General features: G+C 35.2%; 2 pseudogenes; both read left to right on the forward strand.

The window, feature by feature from the left end:
- Positions 1–435: 435 nt before the first annotated feature.
- Positions 436–13,270, forward strand: LOC141499169 (leukocyte elastase inhibitor-like; annotated as a pseudogene).
- LOC141498278 (methionine adenosyltransferase 2 subunit beta pseudogene) lies at positions 1,489–2,493 on the forward strand (annotated as a pseudogene).
- Positions 13,271–22,169: the final 8,899 nt, after the last annotated feature.

Below are 22,169 nucleotides of genomic sequence, written 5' to 3' on the forward strand. Positions count from 1 at the left end.
CTGTAGAAGCTTACATCTGAAAACTACTCTAGCCAACAACTTTGTGATGGCTTTGAGACAGTGTCTGGAAACCATCACAGAGATCTTGTGTTACCCGGAAGAAGGTGCCTTTATGAATGACCTGGAGAGTCTGCAGGAAGGGGCTGGTTTCTTTCCCAGCTACATTCATCTCCTGCTGCAAGGTCACCATTCTGGCCAGGAAGGGCTGCCAGACCTGATCAGGATGAATTCCTCAGGGCTTTGTTAAGGGTGGCTCTCAGAAGACTGCTCCCCAGACAGCTCTTCAGTTGCTTGGATGAGCTACAGGAGTGTTTGGGCAATCTACAGGAAGACTCCAACGTAGCTTCCCTTTTCTATACTCTGGTTCAAGCTCAGACAAAATTGCAACTCTTGCCACCTGCACACACCCTGAGACAGTTGCAGATGATCTAAGACATGCTCCTCTCAGGAGGCTACCACCCCAATCTGATCTCCAGCCTTGACCAGTTCCACTTCTTCCTTGTTCTGCACACTCTCAGTGAAGTTCTCCGAAGACATGCCCAGTCCAACAAATATCCAGCAGCTCCTTTTCCTGCATTACTTTCTCCAAGCAGCCCAGTCTCCCCTTGCAGCCTAGATTTGTAAATATATATCTTTCTTCTATTCCTAAAGATTCAACTTCCAACAATTCCACAAAGTCATCTTTCTGTGAAGTTTCATCAACAATAAAGCCTGAATGGATGTTTTTGAGAATGAGGGTAAAAAAAAGGAAATTATAGAGAAAAGTGGAAATGAAGAGGGGGAGAACAGAAAGAGGTAGTGACAGAGAATATCAGAGAAAGAAAGAGACAAAGAGCATGAGTGAGACAATGAGAGAGGCAGAAAGATGAGAGAGAGAGAGAGAGAGAGAGACAGAGAGAGACAGAGAGACAGAGAGACAGAGAGACAGAAACAGAGACAGAGTGAGAAATACAGAATTAGTGCAAGAGAGAGTGAGAGTGAGATTTTTTAAAGTGTTTTCATATTTACTCAAGTAGGTGTTATGGTAAATGGGGAATAATGTTGTGCCTCTTTTATTTTGTCAAAGGTGAAAAGTGCTCATTGCTTGTTATGGATAGCAAAAAGGGTTCCTTGTAGTTTTACTGTATAAAGAAATCTTGATGTAGCAATAGTTTAATTTTATGAAAGTTGAAGTAGTGGTTGTCTAATTTTTTTTCTTTTTAACTGAAAATCTTTTCAGCAGGTATTAGTTGATGACATTTTTGTATTCACTGAGAAAAACACAGAAATAGTGATTTCTTTGTGTACCTCATAACTATTTCTTTGAGTTGTTTCTCTTTTCAGTTAGGTTTGTTAGCATCTTAACTAATCTGATATTCATGTCTGATTCAGCTTTTCCCCACCAGGATGAGAAAAAGCCAGTGCAGATGATATTTAAGGAAGCAACATTTAAAATGACCTACAGAGGGTCGCGGGGCTGGAGCGGGGCCGGAGCTGAGGCTGGAGGGGATGGTGGGGCGGGAGAAGGAGCTGACCATCCATTCGTCCCCGGGAGCTGCCAGCTGATGGAGGAGGATGTTAATGTCCCTAGTAGACGTGCTTTGATTACTGGTGCCACTGGCCTACTTGGCAGAGCTGTGTACAAAGAGTTTGAGCAGAACAACTGGCATGCAGTTGGCTGTGGATACAGTAGAACTCAACCTAGATTTGAACAAGTCAATCTTTTGGATACTCATGCAGTTCATGATATCATTCAGCATTTTCAGCCCCATGTCATAGTGCATTGTGCAGCAGAAAGACGGCCAGATGTTGTAGAGAATCAACCAGATGCTGCTGCTCAACTTAACGTGGATGCTTCAGGAAATTTAGCAAAGGAAGCAGCGGGAATTGGAGCATTTCTGATCTACATTAGCTCAGATTATGTATTTGATGGAACAAATCCACCTTATACTGAAGAGGACACTCCAAATCCACTAAATTTGTACGGTAAAACAAAACTGGAAGGAGAAAGAGCTGTCTTGGAAAACAATGTTGGTGCAGCCAGCAGTCCTGCGAATCCCTTTTTTGTATGGTGAAGTTGAAAAACTGGAAGAAAGTGCTGTCACTGTCATGTTTGATAAAGTTCAATTCAGCAACAAATCTGCTAATATGGACCATTGGCAGCAAAGGTTTCCCACAAACGTTAAGGATGTTGCCAGTGTTTGCCGGCAGCTGGCAGAGAAGAGGATGTTGGATCCTACAATCAAAGGCACTTTCCACTGGTCTGGCAATGAACAAATGACCAAATATGAAATGGCATGTGCCATTGCAGATGCCTTTAACCTTCCTAGTCACTTAAGACCTATCACTGACAGCCCAGTCTTAGGAGCTCCCCATCTGAGAAGTACTCAACTTGACTGCTACAAATTAGAGACTCTGGGCATTGGCCAGCGAACACCATTTTGAGTTGGGATCAAAGAATCACTTTGGCCTTTTCTCATAGACAAGAGATGGACACAAATGGTCTTTCATTAGTTTATATTTTTTTAGTACAAAAAGTACAGTATGTGGCACTTTTTAAAGAAAAAAAGGAAATAGTTTTGTATGAGTGTTCTTCAATTGTGACACTTAACAATCTTTCAGGTAAATGATATTGCTCTTGCACTAGTGAAACGGTTTCCTAAAGGAGTTAAGTGGCAAAAGAGCCCTGATTGAAATAATCTTCCCTTTTATCATTTTTGTTTCTTCTGGCTTAACTTCTTGTTGGAGAACTTATGATACTTGAAATATTTTATGGCCAGGATAAAGCAGGTCTGATGCAGACTTTCTTTTGGATGCAATGCATTGTCTATGCTGTTGACCTCTGCAACTGCTGAGTTTCTGCAGCTGACTTTAATCAGTTCCTCATCACCAAAAAAAAAAAAAAAGGAAAAAAATCATTTTTACAGTTATCATTCTAATGTGAGTTAAACTGATGTGAAAATCATTGGCGTTCATTATTTCATTACTTTGAGCTCAGATCAAATGTTTAAAAAAAAGTAAAACCTTATTTTTGCAACTTGAGTGCAGTTTTTATGCTTAAGATATATTTTCAGAATGTTATGTATCTTGAAACCTATAGCTCGATGCTTCCTACATTTGTAGCAAAATACAGTAAGCACCCATATGAATGGGTTCCTTTGTGTGTTTTTGTAACTGTCTTTTTTCACTCCATGTCTCTAAATGATGTTTTAAATCTGTGGCTGTACTTTAAACATTGTTTTAGTCTGATAATGAACCTTGTAAGCTTTTTGACTAGTCATGAACAACAATAAATCTATATTGCTGGCAAAAAAAAAATGACCTACAGAAAGGAATTGTCTACCAAAATCCTGGAGCTCCCCTATTTGAGTGAGGAACCAAGCATGATCATCATGCTTCCAGATGAAAACATTGATCTAAAAAAAGGTAAACTAATGATCCCCCACAAACAAATTTCAAAACCATTATTATTATCATCATCATCATCATCATCATCATCATTATTATATTATAGCATCTTTGAGGCTCATCTGTTTCATTTGAAAATTTTTATAGAGAAGTAGTTTCACATAGTAGATGGAGAAAGGTTTGACTAGGAATCAGAAAACCTGAATTCTAATTTAATCTTTTTTCAGTGAAGACATTTTATATCTTTAAACTTTGGTTACTCATTTGGATTCAAAGAATCTGTGCTTAAATTCTGGTTTTAACAATTTCTAGTGTGACCATGGTCTCTAGGCTTTCATTTCCTCACTTTTGAAATGAAGAAGGTAGACTAGATATTCTAAATCATAATTTTATGACCATCAGAATCAACCAAATTAAGAAAACACAGTCATTGCCACTGGAAGAGAGAATGCATAATACTGATAGTCTATTAACGTATTTGGGGAATAAGAGTTTAGGCATGTAAAAGTCAACAGAAAATTTACTGAGTTTTATGGGATTTCTTTGAAAAAAAATACATGATCAAAATGCTGATCCTGGAATTAGCTGCTCTTTATTTTAATCTTCATGATAATATTCAACTTTGCTTTCTTCTGTCTATAATAAGGGATCAATCAATAACAAGAAAGTGTTAAGTACCTACCTCATGCCAGATGCAATGATTGATATGAGATACAAAGAACTAAAAGAAATTGCTACTAACATTTCTAGAGTCTTTAAAAGTTTGCAAAGTACTTTGATCCTCAAAACAATCCTGTAAGGTAAATGATGGTTCTATTCCCATTTTGCAGATGAGGAAACTGAGACTGAGAAATGTTAGATGACTTTAAAGAACCACAGACTGAAGAAGTCTGAGGAAGGTTTAAACTTAGGTCATCAAGACCAGAATTGTAAGCACTATGGCACCTTGCTTCTAATCAGCAAGTAAAGCATCATATTAGGGATTATTTGCCAGAGATCTATTTACCAAGAACTTAACTTTAGATAGAAAGATAAATATATAAATTAAAAATAAGAATTTATTAAATGGCTTAATATGCCCTTGTGCCAAGCATTGAGTTAAACACTTTACAAATATTATTTTATTTAATTTGGACAATAATCCTGGGAAGTACATTTTATTATTAGCCTTATTTTATTCAGACATTTTCAGTCATGCCCAACTGTTTATGACCCTATTTGAGGTTGTCTTGGCAAAGATAGCAGAGGGATTGCCATTGCCTTCTTCAGTTCATTTTATAAATGAGGAAATGAGGCAACCAGGATTAAGTGACTTACCCAGGATAAATGTCTGAAGACAGATTTGAACTCAAGAAGATGAGTTTATTTCTTTTTAAGGAAAGAAGCATAGTCAAGCAAAACAAAGCCTCACATCAATTACATCCAAATATTATATATTTGTAAAAATCATAGAAAGAGATAGCTATTTATCTATCATCTCTCTACTTAGGTGAACAGTATATTCTTCATCAGTAAGCCTCCGAAGTCATGACATTTCTACTTTGATCAGAATTCTAAATTATTTCAGAATGGATAGATATATAATACTGTAATTATACTATAATGTGTTTCCTAGTTCTATTTATTTCACTCTTATTCATTCATGTATTTCCAAGTTTTTCTGAAACTATAATTCTTACAATTTTATAGCACCGTTAGATATCATTACATTCATAATTTGTTCAGCCATTCCCCAATAGGTAGCTATTCCCTTAGGTCCCAGTTCCCACTGGGTAAAGAATTTCTATTAATACATTTGTACATAGGGATTTTCCTGTATTTCTTTGATCACATTTGCACATTTAAATACTTTTTGGGACATAGTTCTAAATTACTTCCCAGAATGGCATACCAATTCCTAGATCCATCAACAGTGCTTCAATGCACCTGTTTCCCTGCAGCAATTCTATCATGTCTTTTTCTCTTCTGTTGTTTTTGTCCGTCTGATAGATGTGATGAAATCTCAAAATTCTTTTAATTTGCCTTTGCTAATTATTAGTGATTTTAGACTTTCTTTTTTATTGGAAATAGTTTTAATATCTTTTCTTGAGAACTGTCTGTTCATTTCATTTGGCTATTTATTATTTGGGAATGGTCTCAATTCTTATCTATTTGAATTAGTCCTTTATATATCATAGGAATGAATTTTTTCCCAAAACTTGCTGCAAAAAATTTTTCTCAAGTGAATGATTTCCTTTTGATTTTAGCTGCATGGGAGTTGCACAAAATTTTTATAATTTTATGCAAAGTTATCTATTTAATCTTTGGCATCTTTCTCTATCCATTGTTTAATCAAGAATACATCTCTTATCTATAGACATTATGGGTAATTTCTTTCTTGTTCCTTTAATTTGCTTATGATGTGATCTTTTATATCTAAATCATATATCTTTTGGGAGCTTATCTTTGTATATGGTATAAGGTGTTGGTTTAAAGCCAATTTATACAAGGTCATTGTCTAATTTTCCTCACAATTTTTTTTTCAAATTGTGGAAGCATTTTTAAATTTATCAAACATAAGGTTATTGCATATTTTTCAAATTGCATGTTGTAAACTTTTTGAATAAATATAAGCTTAATATTTTGTACTGATCAGTTACTATACTTTTTAACCCAAACCCAATCTGCCTGACCTTCACACCATCAGACAGGCAGATGTGGACAAACAAGCTCAGAGACATTCTCTCCCCTCTTCTCCTTTTCTCACTCTTTATTCACCCCCCCTTTCCTTTTCTAGTTCTCTAACTCTTTCATACTATAGCTTTCTCATGCTTTCTCTTCAACTCTCTCTCTCTCTCTCTCTCTCTCTCTCTTTCATGTTCTCCTTGTCTTTTGATTGCTCTTTTTCCTCTCTATCTCTCTATTCCTTTGTCTGTCTTCATTTCTTATTTTTCTCTCTCTCAAGCTCATTTTGCATGTGCCTCTGTGTCTCTATCTATTTGTCTGTCTGTCTCTGGCCATTTTCTTTTCTTTCATATTTTTAGAAGAAAAAGTTTGCAAATATACTTCTCACCTCCAAAGAGAGATCAGTAAATTTTAACAAAATCATCAAAATCAATTTCATAGAGCAATTGGCAAATAAAAGATCATTTGATCCTCACAAACCACTCTGTGAGATAAATATTTTACAAGTATCATTAATTTCATTCAAAGATGAGTAAACTGAGATACACTGAAGTTAAATTTCTCATCCATATTAAATTATTTATCTATCTTTCTTTAAGTCCCAACTAAAATCCCATCTACTACAGAAATTATTTTCCAATATGTCTTAATTATAATGCTTTTCCTCTCTTACTCTTTGGCATACAGTTTAATTATCTTATTGTCTCCTCTAGTAGATTGTGAACTCCTTTTGGTCAAAAACTGCCCTTTTCAGGGTAAAAACATCACTTGTACAAGAATATTTATAGAAGCTCTATTTTTGGTGGCAAAGAATCAGAAATTTTATGAATGTCCATCAATTGGGGAATGGCTGAATAAATTATGGTATATGTATGTTATGAAACACTATTGTTCTATTAGAAACCAACAAAGATGGGAATTTAGAGAAGCCTGGAAGGATTTGCATGAACTGGTGCTAAGCGAGATGAGCAGAATCAAGAAGAACACTGTATACCCTAACAGCAACATGGGGGTGATGATCAATCTAAATAGACTTGCTCATTTCCTCAGTGTAACAGTCAAGGCCAATTTTAGGATATCAGCAATGGAGAATATCATCTGTATTGAAAGAAAGAATTGTGGGGTTTAAACAAACAGTAAAGACTAAAGACACTTTAATTTAAAAAAAAGTTATTATAATTTTGCTGTTTCTTATATTTTGTTTTTTCTTTATGGATATGATTTCTCTCCCAGCACATTCAATTTTGATCAATGTATAGCATGGAAACAATGTAAAGACTATCAGACTGCCTTCTGTGGGGGGAGGGAAGTGAGATTAGGGGGAAATTTGTAAAATTAAAAAAATAAAAAATAAATAAAAAAATATTTTCCTTCTTTTTGTATTCTCGGTGCTTTAGCATAGTATCTAGCACATAGTAGGTATATAATAAATGTTAATTGACCAACTATTTGACCATGATCACAATTAGTGACTGCTCTATTAAGGGTTTGAATCATACCAGCCCCTGATCCATTATGCCTATAAATGCTATCTAGAATGAAGCTGTTACAATTTGGTTCCCCAAAATCACATTACAAGTATTATATGACTCCAGAAAAGCTCATCTAAAAATAATCCAGGACTGTGATGGATAGTGAACTCAATAGCATGACACCCTACCCACAGCATTCTTAGATTTCTTCAAGAGTGTCAAAGTGTCCAATGAGGAGAGTAGTTTACTCCCTGTTTTCTTACATCAACACTTTGAAATAAGGTCACGTTTTGGAAACACATTCAGATTTTTGTGACACATTTTAGAGGGGAAATTGGAGTATCCAGGCAAAAGATATTATGAATTGTGGAGTCTAGAGAAGACATAAGATCTAATCATAAGTATTTATCTAGCATTTAAAAGAAGAGGGACTAAAGTGTTTCAACCTGACCCCTGAATGGAATTAGGAACAAGGAGAAAGTATACAGAGAGGCAGATTTTAATTTAAGGATATGTAAAAGATATGTAAAATTACTTGGGAGGTGCCCAAGTCTGACATTGGAGAGTTTGCCTTTTGGGAAGGGATTGAGGGTCTCAGATTCCAGCCTGGTCTCACATTATTTCAGTAACTGTGTAACCTAGCTTGTATTACCAATGAGAACATGGCCAAGGTCAGACTGGAGGTCAAGAAAGAGTGTTTTAACAGAATGATAGAGGAAGAATGAAGAGTTACAAAATTTTGTCTCCAATTAATTTCAATATTCCCTATGCCCATGGTTTTCTGTATCAAAGTGACTTGCCCAGGGTAAAAAAAAAATAAGTAGCAGAGCCATGATTTAAACCTCTACCTTCAAACACCTTATTCAGCTCTCTTCCTATTATAACACACTGCTTAAAATCACAGTATTCAGTGAAAAAGTAGAAAAAACACTAACATTCTGTTCCACTAATTGAATTTTATTATCAATCAAGCAAAAGATTATGAATGCATCCAATATACTCAAACCTGTCCTAGGTAATGGAGGAAATGTAAAAGAAAGCAAAATTGCTGGTTCTGCCTTGCATGCTACATTAAGCACATTACTTTGGATAATATATATGATTATTCTACTTTAGTAGAAAACACAAAGAGGCAGCAAAAGCAAATGGACTATGAACAAAGTAATTGCATATCTTCACAGAGAAGAAAAATTGCCACAGAAGAGAATACTGTTAGTTTTGTTGTGTTGGATAAAGAAGAGGAAGGGCTGATCAAGGATGAAGGTTGGCAGAACTTTTCCACAAAGGGCCACTCAGAATATTGCTGTCTCATCTTCCTCAGCATCTTCTTCATCAACTTCCACATAAGGCTTGTGCAGGAGCAAGCCTAGTTTGGCCTGCTTCAGCTGACAATGCAGTAAAGTCAGCCTTGCCTTTTTCAAAAGCATCCAGTATTCAACAACTCTGAAGAAGAGATCGCATGTCAAAATGCTCCTCTATTTTAAATCTGGTGAGAAACACACCCATTTCTGTTCTCTTCATCATATGTAGTCCTTTCCAGGCTACAAATTTCCCGCTAAGTCAATTCTTCTACCTAGAAGAAAAGGGTTGAAAATCATAAGGTGCTAACTGTCTCCAGAGCTGACTCCTTCCCCAGGTCAGTCTTTCCCAGGGTCAGTGATACCCGGAAGACTCAGTTATCCCAGCCCTGTGAAGATTATGATTAAAAGATAACAGGTATAGCACACAAAGGAAGCTTGAAAGCCCATTGTTGAAACTCCTCTCACTGTTTAAATTCCTCTCACTTTGTAGATGAGGAAACTGGAGCAAAGAGAAGTTGGTTGCTCAAGGCCATACAAGTAGTATCTTGGATTTAAACTCATGTCCAATTTAGTCAAATTTAGCACTCTTTCTATGTTGCCTTGTCTCCAGATTGAGGGGCAGAACACTCTACTTTGTATTTCAAAAATATGAATTGTGCTATATGAAATGAAAAAGCCAATTTCAGAAAAACCTGGAAGTCTCATGAATAGTTGCACAAAGAAGTCAACAGAACCAGACGAATTTATATAATAACATTTAAAATAAATTAACATTGAAAGGTTAAGAACTGCAAGGGCCAGATGACTTATGATGAAGTATCCTCCAAGAGAGGTGATAGAATTACATATACATAGAGAGATGTGTAGATACAGACATTTGGGCATGGCAAATGCAGGAACTTGTTTTGTTTAACCTTGCTGTTGTTACAAGGGCCTTGTGTAAAGGAAATAAGGGGGAGAGAAAAAAAACTTTGTTAACTGAAAATTTAAAATAAAAACATTTGAAAATACCAAATTTGAAAATATTGACATAGATTAGTTGCTTATCTTGACAATGGAAGAAAATAAATTGAGAGAATTAATATTATTTAGTACCATAATACCATGTTTACTAGAAGGGAGTTAAATCATGGGATAGTGAAAAAAAAACCTGGTTAGACTGAGACTATATGTATTGTGATTTTAAATGAGGTTCGGATTCGTTCCTGCAAATGACACTCTCGCTGAAACTCATAAAAAATGAAAGTATTTTAATTATACAACACAAAGAGTAGATTGATTACAATAACATCCAATACAGCAACTAATACATTAAAGACAATGGGTTAGTAATACTATAATCAAAGTAGAAGAAAAAGGTAAAGATAACATCACCAATTCGGGGGAGCACCAACTCTGAACAGTCCGTGGCTGGGGGGACCCCAAGTTCTTGTCCAGCCTTTCTGTTAAGTCCCGGTTTGGGAAAGAAAGGAATAAAGAAGGAAAGAGAGAAAGAGAGGGAGGGAGGGAGAGAGAGAAAGAAAGAAAGAGAGAAAGAAAAGTCCCAGGCAGAATCAATTGTCCATGGGTGAGATTCCCGCCAATGCTTGGAGCCTCAGAGTATTTATCAGTGGAGAACAGAGAAGGTTAGATGTTAATTTAGTTGGGAGGGAGTTCCTTTAACAGTAATATGGGAAAAGCCTACAAGTCTAGCAGTTTGAAAACTTCAAGGAAATGCCATAGGGGGCCGGAAGATTTTACTTTGAATAAGGTCAATACTGTGAGAATAGCCAGTTCTCCCCAGTACTACCTGTGTATTCCAAGGAGTGGCTGGCTCCTGGAGTCTTTGGAATGCGGCCAAATCACCTATGGAATCACCTATGGGGGGGGAGGTAAATTCATGAGGAAGGCACATCCTCATATGGGCTCTAGAGAACTTACTTATAAGAAAACTTCATTTTCTTATTCACTATAGTAAAATGGATTCTTATTCTTATTTGAGATATGGACCCCATTGATAGACAAATGGAATGGCCATGGACCCCTTCTCAAAATTGCATTCTTAAGTGAATAAAATAAAATACAGAGAATTAAAAGATTCAATTTTAATTAAATTTAATTCAAAAGAAAATTAAACTTTTGTAATTGATTTTGAATGAAAATTTAAGTAAAAATTCAATTTTATTGAAATATGTATCTAAAGAGATATATCTCTGTAGAAAACTAAGTGAAGGGGCTGCTAGGTGGCACAGTGGATAGAGTGCCAGCCCTGGAGTTAGGAGTACCTGACTTTTAATCCAACCTCAGACACTTAATAATTACCTAGCTGTGTGGCCTTGGGCAAGCCACTTGACCCCATTGCCTTGTAAAAACAAAAACAAAAACTAAGTGGAGCAGTAGAAAAAGTATTGGGCTCAGAAATCTAGACTTAGATATTTCCTGGTTGTGTGATCTGAGCAAACTACTTTACCAGGAGCAAGGAACTGGTTCAGTGGACAGAGAGCTAGGGAGGAAGAATAAAAATATGCCTTGTAATTGAAAAAATACTTTTAAACTAAACATCCAGTACTAGGGGTAGCTAGATGGTACAGTGTATAGAGCACCAGCCCTGGTGTCAGGAGTACCTGAGTTCAAATCCAGTCTTAGACACTTAATAATTACCTAGCTGTGTGGCCTTGGGCAAGCCACTTAACCCACATTGCCTTGCAAAAACCTAAGAAAAAAGCCAGTACCAAAGAGGTAGCTTAGTTGGTGTAGTGGATAGAGCACAAAGGCTCTGGAGTCCTCCTGACTTCAAATCTGATCTCACACTTCTTAGCTGTGTGACCTTGGCAAATTATTTAACCCCTTGTCTTACACACACACACACACACACACACACACACACACACACACACACACAGAAAACAAAAAGCTAGTACTAAAAATATTCTTCACAAATCTAGATGCAGCAAAATAATTTACTAACAGATGGTATCAAGTCAAAAGATTCAGACTCACAGGCAGATTTCATGACATCTTGAGTGAACAAGGAAATAACAACCAAATAAAAAAATAATAATTAACTAGGTAAAAAAAATATTAAGATAGTATAGCAAAATTTCTGGGATTCAGCTTACAGTGTCCTCAGAGAAATGTTTATATCTTTGAAAAGCATACATCAAGATTTGTTTTATTAGAATGATAGATTCTATGCACAATTTTAAAATGGCAAAATAATCCCAAAATAAAGAGAAAAGAGGTAAAATGGAACCTTTAAAAAACACTGAATGGTATTAAAGGTATAGACTTTCTGATGAATTAACACTTTAACCTCTTTTTCAAATAGTATTTAATCATCTACTCCACCTAAATAACTTTGCTTACTACATGTTTTGTATGGTCAAACTATAAAATGTGCTCCCATCTCCTTCGAATAATAACTTGACTTTGGCAGTTCTTATACATTTTTCAGCATTAATTTTCATCTGGACAACATGCTTATATAAAAATTTTTCTCTTACATGAACATTGAATTTAATGATTGTTTAAGAAGGAATAATGCTGTAGTTAGCTTCTGCACACTGAGAAATGTAGGGTGTTTGTCTTCCACAGATTGTAAAGGGATATTGCTAGTTTATATTATAAAGACTAGGGTCTACCTGGGATTATTGGTGCTTCCCTGTAGGTATGTGAGTGTAAGATAAAAGAAATGATACTGAGCAATCACTGAACTGAATAACCTCTCCTCACCTAACAACATTAAGCCTCCTTACCCAAGGGGAGGTCAAAAACTAACTTCAGCTAGTTAGGGGTTGACTCAGGTGCTTGCTTAAGGAGTTTCAGACATATTACTGTTCACTCCCCTGTACTCATTAGTATAATGATCAGGATGGGGAAACTATATAAGGGGAATGTATTGATTAGATTGTGATCCTGACCAATAATTGGCACTAAAGGGAGGAACAAGCCTTTCAAACTACATACTACAAATTGTCATAATTTGGGAGCTTTTCTCACTAGGAGAGAGGCCCTCTTCTATACAGAAGTTTACTAATGAAAGCTATTTTTAAGTACTCTGGACTAAATATTTATAATTATGAACCATTTATTATTTACATCCACTCAAATACAGCATGCTTACCATAGATTTCATAAAGCATTTGCAAAAGTAGTTCAAGATGGAAAATACTTATAACCTCAACTCAGCTTTGGCACAAATGAGTTTGGATGATCTCTTTACCAAGGGTTAGGCTGACCTATCTGGAATGTCAGGAAACAGATCTCTTTATCGCTAAGATTGTCCATGAATCCTTGGTGGGAATGAATGAAGAGGGTATTGAGGCAGCAACTGCTACTGAAGGCAATTCAACATTTTCCATGTTGATGCCAGAAGAAAAGTTTGTTGCTGATCATCCATTCCTAGCTGTCATTCGTGACCATCTCACAGGAATGATTTTATTCTTTGGCAGATATGCTTCTCCATAAAATCTCTGGAAATATAAATTGCATATAAAAAACACCAAGTTTTTACATTTGAATGTTAAAAATTCGATAAAGCTTCTTTGCTAAATCAAATTTTCCCAATAGAATTACTGTTCAGCACTACATTTTAAATTTATTTGCTGATTTAAGTCATAAAATTTTATGTGTATCTATTTGATATTTATATTTATCCCAAATCTGTAAATGTTTTGTTGAAATCAACCAGTGATTTGCTTATTGATTAGGATGAACTCCCATCTATTAGCACTAAAGAATTATTTATCCCAGATTGGGTGGTGTAGATTTAAATTCAATAAATGTCTAATATATATATTAGACATTTATTATTTGGGTTTCAAAGACAAAAAAAATACTACTCAACCCTAAGTTAAGGACCTTGGATAGGGGAAGGGAGGACTTTTTCAAACATGAGACCAGTCAGGAGAATGTCAAGTAGAGTGTGAAGGTAGAAAGAAATACTATACTAAAGAGGTGCACTCTTTGTTATTATCCTCTATTTACAAATGGCATCTGATAAATTCCTACAGGATTTTGTCCTGGTCCTTTTTCTGATTGTAGCCTCCTGGACCAATAATTTTTAAATTATCTCTCCTGAATCTATTTTTTAGGTTAGTCATGAGGAATTCTACAATTTCTTCTATTTTTCAGTTCTTTGGTTTTGTTTTATGGAGTCTTGGTGTCTCATAGAGTCATTAGTTTCCATTTGTTTAATTGTAATTTTTAGGATTTTATTTTCTTCAGATGGTTTTTGTGTTTCCTTTTCCAGGTGGTCAATTTTACTTTTTTGATGAGTTTTATTCCTTTTTCAACTGTTCATTTTTCCTTTTTGATGAATTTCATTCCTTTTCCAAGTTGGTCATTTTTACTTTTAAAAGAATTTATTTCTCCTCCCCCCCCCCCCATTTGGTCAATTGTATTTTTAAAGGTATTGTTTTCTTCAGTCATTTTTTTCATAATTCTCCTACAAGATTCTCATTTCTTTCTCACCACAAAACTGATTTCTCTAATGGGATTGCATTCTTATCCAGCAGGCTGACTGCTGAGGAGAGAAAACAAATGAATTTATTTTGCTAAAAGTCAAAATGAGGGAAATTTGGGCATGTGATCTACACACTCAACAAATATTTACCTAGCGCTTATCATGTCCCTATTTCTGTGTTTGTCTTTTAAAAAAACCCCTATGTTAACAGGATTACAGTATTTCAAATTAGAAGACTCCTTAGAGTTCAACCAGTTCAAAGCCTCATTTTAAATAAAAGCAAATTGAATGCTTGGAGAGAGAAAAGCAGGAAGAGGGGAAGATAGCTTGAAGGGAATTGTAAAATAAGTAATCTTAATTGTGAATGTGAATAGAATGAAGCTTCTTATAAAATGGAAGCAGATGGCAGAGTGTATTAAAAACCAGAAGCCAACAATCTGTTGTTTACAAGAAACACATTTGAAGCAAAGAAATACATACAGGGTACAGATAAAATACTGGAACAGAATATATTTCACTTCAGTAGGAGTTAAAAAAAAACAAGGGTGCAAAGCTTATCTCAGACAAAGCAAAGCAAAAAAATATCAAATTTAAAGGGATAAGGAAGACACTGTGAGATTTAGGGAAACTAATAGACACATTTGTGAAGTTTTGTGAAATACTCCTTATAATGTCCATCAATTGGAGAATAGTTGAACAAGCTATGGTATATGAATGTTATGGAGTAGAACTGAAGTGTGTGTGTGCATGAATGACAGAAGAGAAAGAGGAAGATGAAAGTTCCAGTAAGGAAAAAATGAAAATGCACAATAAATAAGGAAGGGAAGGGAATTTTTTGAATGTATTTTGCTCAATTATATACACTACTAAAACTAATAACAAGTGATATGATAAAATGGATGTATATATGCAATTCATTTACTTATAGAGAATAAAAAATAGAGAATTTAAATAACCTAATATCAGCAAAAGATGTTTTAAAATTTCACAATGAAAACTTGTCATGTTGAACTTATGAGTAAATTTGATCATTCAAAAAATTGATTTAAACACTATATAGTATCCAAAAATATGAAAATAAGGGATCTGATCAAATTCCTTCTACAAAAGGGATGTCTTTATCCCTAAAGTAGAGAAAGATAAAGACTGGGAAAAATACTATAGACTAAAATCCTTAATGAAGATTGTGAGAAACATAGGGTGTTGTTGGTTTTCACAGGGTGGAGACTCCCTTTGAAATCCATTACAAAGGGGTAATGGTCCCAGCCAATCCCCAAACTGGGAGAGTTCTCCTAATCCCATTCCCAAAATGGCAAACCCAAGATTAGAAGAATCTAGTCCTTAACTGGTCAAGAATGACCTAGAGATCTTAACCTAATGCAACTGATTTTTCATAATTAGGTAACTGAATATTATATCCCACACACCCCCTGTGACAATTGGGGTTCATCAACATAACATGCATTGTATGATGCAGGGAGGAATCATATTAGGGACATATCATTGGATGGGAAGATCACTTAGACTGTAACTCAAATTCTGAGAGCCTATGAAAATTCAGGGAGGAGGGGAAAGAGTTTCTAAAGATGATATAATACCTGATATGATTACCCCACCTTGTGCCTCATGCTAGGTGAGGTACCAGTATCCTGCAGGATTCATAAATAAAGTGTTCGGTTTTTCTCCCACTCCAGCAGATTTCTTTCATTTATAGATAACAAAGATTATTAAAATATTTTAAAAGTGGCTGTCACAATAGATGAAAAAATTTGGGGGGGGCAACATTAGATTGTTTTTAAACCAGGGACAAAAAGGGTAGTTCAATATTGATTGAATTGTATCGCATTATTTTAGTAATACAAAGAATAAAAGTCAACTAGTAATATTAATACATGCAGGAAAGGCTTTTGATCTAATACAACTACCACTTTAATTAAAAAAATCTAAAAAAAACATAGAAAAATATGCACCTACCTTCAACATGGTGAATTGTGTCAGTGTGTCAATCAATAAACATTCATTAGAAGAATTAATGCCTGCTTCAGCCACCTTCATGGCAAATGCAACAGTGGAGTACCTAAAGCTTGGTTAGACAGGGAAAATGTCAGGGTCATCCACTGCATTCCTAATCAGTTCCACTTATCTCAGATTTTGTCCTGTCACTGAACTTCCAGGACTCAAGATAAGAATAAAGTTGGTGACTTAATGCAACTGCCTCACTCAAATGAACTGTACTCACAAGTTGTCACCTATGATGTCATTTGTCCTCTTGGAAAATGAAGGATGAACAACAATTACAATTAATCACTGTACTAAGTGATAGGATACAAAGAAAGGTACAAAGACAGTTTTGACCCTGATGGAGCTCACCCTCTTATGGGGGAGAGAAAATGTAACCATGCTATATACAGGAAAAATTGAAAATAATTAACAAAGAGAGGGTGATAGAATTAATGAGGATCAGTCAAGGATTCCTATATAAGGTAACATTTTAGCTTTGACTTGAAGAAAGTTGGGAGGGCCAGGGAAACAAGGAGTTAGAGAGGATGATTGAGAGCACTTCTGAAAAACTAGATATTGAGAGATAGAGGACTGTCAAGGAGACCATAGTAACTGGATCCCTGAATATGGAGGGAAGCATAAGGTGTAAAAAAACTGGAAAGGTGACTGAGGGCAGGTGTTCAATGCCAAACAGGATTTTATCTTTGATCCTAGGGGAAATAAGGAAAGGAAAAAAGAGTTTGGCAGGTGGGTGGGGGGGGATAAAATCTGTGCCTTAGAAAAAACTCTTTGCTGGCATGGCAAGAATACTAACCACAAAGCTTTTGTAATAGTTGAGAGAAGAGAACTGGACATATGAGACAGGCCATGGCAACAGATTAGATATTAAGGTTGGGGAAAAGGGAGAAATTGAGAGTGACAACTAATTTGTGAAACTGGGTGTCTACTAAGATAGTGATATCTACAGCAATAATAGGCAAATCAGGATGGGGGAAGGTTTGTAAGGAAAAATAATGAGTTTAGTATAGTATCTATCTGATTAATATCTTTCTAAATACAAGAGCCAGTATTAAATGTCATTGAAAAATAAATGAGGTAACTTCAATAAGAAAAAGTGTAAAGATTGTCCATTGGGACAACTATTATTTGTTATTATATTAGATATGTCATCTATAGTTACAAAACAAGGAAAAAATGAGGGAAAAACATAAGCAAGGAGAAAACATCAGACAAAAGAATAAAATTATTTTTATTTAAATTTATTTAAATTTTGTGGATAATACATGGTATATGTTGATTATTAAAACTGAAAAATTGAAAATTAATTGAATTTATGGCATCAATAAAATTGGAGGAATTAAAACCCATATAAATTATATCTCTTTTTCTGAATACTAACAATAAATGAATAAGGAAAACATGGAAAAAGTCAATTCAAAATTGACACAGAATTTATAAAATATCTGGCATTCTACTCATGACATATGTGAGAATTAATATGGCTACAATTATAAGCCATTCTTTATAGAAATTTCTACTCACTATTTAATTAAGCAAAACACTTATTTTTTAAGTGACTAGATCATATGCACTTGAAGGATAGGGACTACTTTATTTTTACTTTTGTATCTCCAGCACTTAGTATAATGTTTGTCACAAAGAGCTTAAAGAATACTTGTGAGTTCATTGTTTCAATGATACATATAATACATATATATACATGTGCATATATACACATGTGTGTATATGTATGCATGTATAGGCTATCACCAATTCTTGACATATAACTTAAAAGATGTTTTATTACACAAAATGATGTCTTCCACACACATACAGAAAAATAATGGAAATTTTTGGAGCTAATAGATATAAAATAAAGAAATAAAATGTGACTCTTCCCAGAGAAAGAATATTCATCTGTTCCATGTAAGACCCAGAAGGTCAGAGATGATGAGAAAGCACCTGTGTTAGGGATTAGTCAAGACTGAATCATTTAATAAGAGCAGCCTAAAAAAACCCAAATAAATGCATTGTTCTGCACCCCACTATTCAAAGAGTCACTCTACCTTCTAACTTTTACCAAACTCACCTTAGGAAGCACACAGTTGATTTCTCTATCCAGGGTGATTTCCACCTCCAGGTGCAAGCATTCTTGGACCCTTGTCTTCTTGTCAAGCCTTCCAGACTATAGAACTTTTAGCAGTTGGGCTGACTTAGTCTGAGAAATGTTCTCCTTTCCTCAAGTGTTTTTTCCATCTTGAACCTGAATAGGTAAGAGTATCCCTCCTGGGTCTACATCAATAACTAAAGGAAGAGTATGCGTTTGCACTTATGTGTGTGTTTGCGTGTGTGTGTGTGTGTGTGTGTGTGTGTGTGTGTGTATACTTCACCTTTTGGACCACTCTTCACTAATGGAACCCTTTAGCTTGGCAGGTGCAAAGGAGAGAAGACCACTCAGTTCAGGAAACAGCAGAATTCCATTTCTGAGTCTTCTTCAACAATTCAGGAAAGATTTCTATGTTGTTTCTTGTCTTTCCTTATCAAAGAAGACCAAAATGACATCACTATATTTGAGACAAATTACAGTGTGTCCGATCAGATTGGACTTACAGTGTGGCTGATCAGATCAATAGGAGCTCAGAATACTCTACCACCAGTCAGGCACAAATAGTGCATATGAACACCTGGAGTGGGTACTCTAAACTTATGAATGTCACATTTCCTTTGAATTCCTTTAGTTCTGTCCTTCTCATAGAGCACAGCAACCTCACCAAAGAGGGCACACCATGTTGGATGGTCCTGTGCCAATGTCATCCAAGATGTACTGTCAATTCTAAAGTTCTTCAATGAGAGCTTTGGGGTGACTTGGTATCACTTCTTCTGTCCCCTTTGTGATTGCTTGCCCTGTGTGAGTTCTCCATAAAATAGTTTTTTTGGCAAGTGTATGTCTGGCATTCTAACAATATAGCCAGTCCATCATAGTTGCACTCTCTGTAGTAATGTTGGAAGCTAGGAAGTTTAGCTCAAGATAGGACCTCAGTATCTAATATCTTCTACCAGATGATCTTCAGAATCTTCCTAAAACAATGTAAATAGATGCAATTCTGTTTCCTGACATGGCACTGATAGACTGTCCAGGTTTCACAGGTATATAGCAATGAAGTCAACACAACAGCTCAATGGACTTTCAGTTTGACAGTCAGGCTAATATCTCTTCTCTCCCCTACTTTCTTTCAGAGCCTCCCAAATACTGAGCTAGCTTTGGCAATGCTAGTGTCAACCTCATTGTCAAAGTGTACCTCCTTGGAAAGGACACTGCCAAGGTAAATGAACTTGTACACAGTACTTTTGTTGTAATTGATGGTTCCACATATGGATGGCATTGTACTGGCTGATGAAGGACCTGTGTTTTCTTGCTGTTAATTGTTAGACCAAAATTAGCACAGATATCAATGATCAGGAAAAAAATCTTTCCCATTAATTTGAAAGGAGAGTACTCTACTTGTCTAAACTAATACTAGTTTTCACTTTTCAATGAATTGTTAAAAGTTAAATAAGATTATGTATGTAAATTAATTATGAGGTCAAATTTTGAAAAATCAACCTCTCCAAAGAAAGGGTTAACGTATTTGAAAGCTTATTTTTCCATGGATGAAGGAGACAGAGAATACTAGTTAAACATACAAACAAAAACAACAAAAAGAAAATGTTTGAAAGTATATTGATGCCAGTGAGAGATGATAGTTTTTTTCCCCCCTCTGGCAAAATGCAGGTCATCACATTTTTTTAACCTGAGAGTTATGATATCAAACTCAATGGCAAGAGCAGAAGAAGATTCTTGCACTACTTTAAATCTATTCCTTCATAGATAGGCATGAGGCCTCATAGATTAATAGAATTAACCTCAGAGAACCTAGGTTCACTCATAGTTTTGCTCCTTGCTATTATGTTTCCATGAATCAATCAGAAATCATTTATTAGGCATTAGTTTGTGCTAGGGACTATGCTCAGTACAAGAATACAGAGGAGAATCTAGAAAAAACTAAATGGTTTCTATTCTTGAATACACATTTGTTTAACAGGTAGACAATTGATAAAGAAACAAGGTCAGTTATAGCTCAATTAATCCATTTTCTTATTTTAAAAATGAGATTTTGGACCAGATGATTCCTAAAAACCTTTCTAACTTAAAATGCTGTGATTCTGTAAACATATATATTTTTTAACTACAAGTAAAGGAATCACATACTCAGTTTCCTCTCATGTGGACTGTCAGTAATAGAAATTAATTTGTGTTCTCTTATCACTAGTGAACCTCTTAGATTGCAGTCCAATTAAATAAATCAGTTTTCTGATGGGACTGGAAGGGAAAAAACAATGCAACTTCTCCAACTTGTACAAAAATAATAATTATAATTGTTTTGTCAATTCATCTATCTCAACAATTCCAGTTGGTGAGATTCTATCTTCTCTCCATCTTTTTATTTCAAGTTGAAAAGCAACTCAGTAGGGAAAAGTTGGCAGAATGGATCGATCATAAAAATATCAAAACTATTGATGTTCATGTATATATGCCCAAATTCAAGCTGGAAAATACCTATAAGTTCAACTCAGATTTAGCATAAATAGCTTTGGATGATCTCTTTATCAGGGGCAAGGCTGATCTGCCTGGAATGTCATGAAAAAAGAATTCTCTTTATTTCCAAGATTGTCCATAAGTCTTTTGTGAAACTGAATGAAAAGGGCCCTGAGGCAGCACTTCAACATTTGTCATGTATATATCAGAAGAAGGGTTTTTTGTTGATCAACCATTTCTTGTTCCTCATTTGTCATAATCTCACAAGTTATTCTTGACAGATTTTCTTCTCCATAAAAAATCCTAGAAATGCAAATTGCATTAAGAACACCAAATTTTTATATATGAATTTTAAAAACATGGCTTATTTACTATATCAAACAGATTACCATTCAAAAACACATTTTGAGTTCATTTGCTGATTAAAGTCATAAGATTTCACACATATCTATTTCTGTATTTTCATTTGTCCCCAAACTGTGAATGTTTTGTTGAAATCAATCTGGTGGTTAGATTATTGCCTAAAATACACTCTTAGCTATTGGAATTAGAGAATGATTTACTTTAGATTTAAATTCAATAAGTGTTTAATGGGTGACTGTTATATCTATGGCATTATGCTTGGTATTTGTGCTACAAAGAAAAAAACAAAACAAAACAAAGCAAAACTACAAACTCAGTCCTTACCTTAAGGAATTTGAGGAAAGAAGGTTGGAAAGGGATGGAAACATGTGATCAGTCAGTAAAATATGGAAAGGATAGAGAAAGGGCAACTGAGTATCATGGTGGATAGAACACTGGCCTTGGAGTTAGGCAGACAGAAGTTCAAATATAGCCTCAGTCACTTGTCACTTACTAGCTGGATGATCATGGACAAGTCATTTAATCCTGAATGCTTTGCATCCAGAACCATCTCCAGTTGTCCTGATTCATTTCTGGATCCCTGGACCCAGATGACTCTGGAGGAGAAAGTGAGGCTGGTGACTTAGCACAGTACTCCCTCACTCAAATCCAACTCATGTTCTTCTCATGACACAACTTCCCTTGATGTTATTGTCTGCTTAAAAAATAAAGGACAAAATAAATCAGTAGAATATCAAGTAGATTGTGAAGGTCGAAAGAATATGCTAAAGGGAGGCACTCTTTTTTTTCCCCTTTTCTTTTTCAAATGGAATCTGACAGTTTCCAAATAAAACATCAGTATATCTCTCTTGATTACACAACAATAACTGATATTTAAAGATGGTGCTCAGTTTGCATAGTTCTTTACATACATTATTTTATTTGAATGGCAAAAACAACCTGAGAGGCACTTAGTGTAGGCA

This window comes from Macrotis lagotis, chromosome X (assembly GCF_037893015.1).
Source record: "Macrotis lagotis isolate mMagLag1 chromosome X, bilby.v1.9.chrom.fasta, whole genome shotgun sequence".
NCBI classification, from domain to species: Eukaryota; Metazoa; Chordata; class Mammalia; order Peramelemorphia; family Peramelidae; genus Macrotis; species Macrotis lagotis.